The sequence below is a fragment of the Pundamilia nyererei genome, unplaced genomic scaffold, assembly GCF_000239375.1.
Source record: "Pundamilia nyererei isolate P.nyererei 1_Seehausen unplaced genomic scaffold, PunNye1.0 scaffold00002, whole genome shotgun sequence".
Classification (NCBI taxonomy): domain Eukaryota; kingdom Metazoa; phylum Chordata; class Actinopteri; order Cichliformes; family Cichlidae; genus Pundamilia; species Pundamilia nyererei.
The window spans coordinates 4,813,068-4,816,107 of NW_005187403.1; positions in this window are offsets into that span (position 1 = coordinate 4,813,068).

The window sequence follows — 3,040 nt, forward strand, 5'->3', positions numbered from 1 at the left end:
GACTTCTTTAGACTCTGCTCCTCTCAAGAAAAATTGGTATGTGTGACTCAAAGAGAAAGGCGACTAAAGCATTTTTAAAGCAGCGCCTTCATCAGTACATAAAAAGACAAATCGTCAACAGGACCATAGCTTCTCTCCCTAGGGGTGAACTTCCTGCAAAGATGACACAGAGAGTGAAAAATAAAACGGAGATAACAGCAAAACACCTGCAGGTATCTTCACAGCTTGCTAAAATGTGTTGTCTCATACTTACTAAAAGAAAAAAAACAGGATGACTGTGGTATGAATGGAAAGAAGTAATGAATGAGTCCTAACCCTTTTTTATGCTTGTTTGAAAAAAACACACATTAAGAACACATTAACACATTGCACATTAACTAAAAAACCTTACCAACAGTCAAGCACAGTGGAGAGAACATCATAATGTGGTATGCTTTGCTACATCATGCAGCAGCTGAAGTTCTTAAGATATCAATTTATATTTACATTTATATGAAAAAGCTATTCAGAGATTTTTTTAGCTAATTTTTAAATTTAACAAGCACTTGCTTGCTCAATACTGTTTATTCTTTTACCATGACATTTGGCCTTTTACTCCGATAGTGTACAAGTAGAGTCAATCGTTGTTTTGTTATCAATGAAAATAAGCAAGTCAGGCGCATTTGCATTGATCCTAATGTCCTAATCTTCTTCACAAGGTGGAATAGTGAGGAAAGGGTCAATGCTGCATAGAGAGCATATAGTCCACTCATTATCCACCATAGAGGAGTTAAGTAGACATGCGGTAATGCATAAATCAGTACACCTTCTTTACCATTCCTGTGACATATAAAGTAGATACTAGATACTAAAAGCTCTCTTCAAGTGGAACATGGGCATTGAGGCAGATTTTTCTCAAATGATTTACTATTTAATGAATGCAACGCAGTCATTTTATTTAACACTACACATTTTTAGTGTTTTTTCACCATCAACCCACCCATGGGCTGCAGGGTAAATCTGTGTTTATTAAAGGGATAACATGTAACTTCCTGCAATGCCAAATGAATAATAGAACTGGAATGATATTTGTGCTTAGGGGTTCCCAGGTAGAATGAAAACAAATTGCAAATAAGCACAAGAAAGAGCAACAAAACCACATCAGTGTAGCTTTAACTGTGACATCAAACCCTCTTAGGAAATTATGTCATGATTTGTATACATGTAGTGGCTTTGCGGTTACCATTTCCTATTTCTGTCAAAAAGCACTGGAGTAGTGTGCAGCACATTAAATGTGAAAGGTGGGATCGTGTTCAAACAAATGTTTAGAGCTGCGTGGGGTGGTTTGGTCACAGAAATGAATATAGTTATCGCAGACACATGCAAATAACGAATATACACCGAGTGCTCACCTGCCCATTCCTATAAATGCACATTAGTTCAACTGCAGAAAGAAAGAGCAGACACATGTAGTGTAATTACACCAGCAAGCAGGAACATCTGCATGCATTATCACCTTGCAGCTATTCATCACACTCACACACACAAACACACACACAGAGCACCTTGGAAATGCACTGTATTTGTGCACCACAACCCATGCACACACACACATACACAGACACGCTCCATACATGGCTAAACATACATATTTTTTGACTAAGCATCAAGAGAGGGAAGGAGAAATTAGAGATTGGTGCAGACTAAATCCTGTCAGGTTAACCATGCAGAACAAAATTTCAGGAAGAAGGGATAAGAAAAATGGGCCAGCTATCTGAGCAAAAGAAGAAAATTAGCAAGTGGACGTCACAGTCCTTAGCCTCGGGAGTGATCACAGCCACCACACTGAGATAAGGCTTAGAGAGGTCAATAAGGAAAACCATTAGCTGACAAATGACCACTGCTGTAATGCTATTATAAGCTATGCCTGTAGGAATCAGAGGATGCATGTCAGCACATGAAAAAGAATAACAACAGCCTGGACATTAAAACTAATGCTACCCGACGATAATCCCTTGCTTCTTTGCTTTGAAATGATAATTATGTTGCAATACTCTGATATAAATAAGCAATTAAGTCATTTTTAGTGCTTTAATTTATGCCTCTGAGCTCCAGTCCACTACACTATTTAGGCTGATAGCTCATACAGTCTAACTGGAAGGTCGGCCATTTGAATAAAGCCAGTATCGAAATATAGTTTCTCCCCTCATTTTCTGCATTTTGTGTCATAATAACAGCAGCGGTGCTAAAAATAAAATACTGAAAAACAACTTTGGCCTGGATAGACCCAGGAAAGTCTTCACATTATTCAGTGCACCTCACTGGCCTTGTTTACACATGCATTCTCCCCCTTAAAGTGATTCCATGGATTAATGCTTTCGAATGCACCTGCAAGCCATGTAAGCTTTCCTGAAATAACATAAGAATTTACCATGAAAGAAAAACCGTTAAGATGCAGGTAGAGTGTGATGATGAGGGTTATGCAAAGATTATAGTTTGACAATTTTTACAACAGCAAGCACATGTAAAATTTTGTTGTTGTTTTTTACTACTGGGCTGCTGAATTTTTACCCATCTAAAGGCAACGACAATATGTGACAGTTTTGTTGTTTTCTTAACACAGCCTCTAGAGGCCGCTTTACTTTAAAAAAAAACAAAAAACCGTGGTGTCATTTCTTGAGATAGGACTGTCTCTTCCTATCCCCTTGTGTTGCAGTTTTTGCTCTATAGTCTCTGGCCTTTCAGTAACCCCATCTCCTCCCAAACTCTTCCGTCTCCTCCCTTGACTTTTAAATGAGCAGAGCAGCCAATGGATGTATTACTAACTCCATTATGCAGTAACTGTTGGCCTTAAGGTGCAGTCTGTTGTATAACTTTGTGTGTGTGTGTGTGTGTGCGTGTGTGTACGCATTCATGCTTGGTTACATGGATTTGTGGTATGGAGATATATTGTAATAAGAGAAGGAGAAAGGAGAAAATGGGCAAAAACATGGAAGGTAAGACGTGTGCAGTGGTGTGTGTGTGTGTGTGTGTGTGTGTGTGTGTGTGTGTGTGTGTGTGT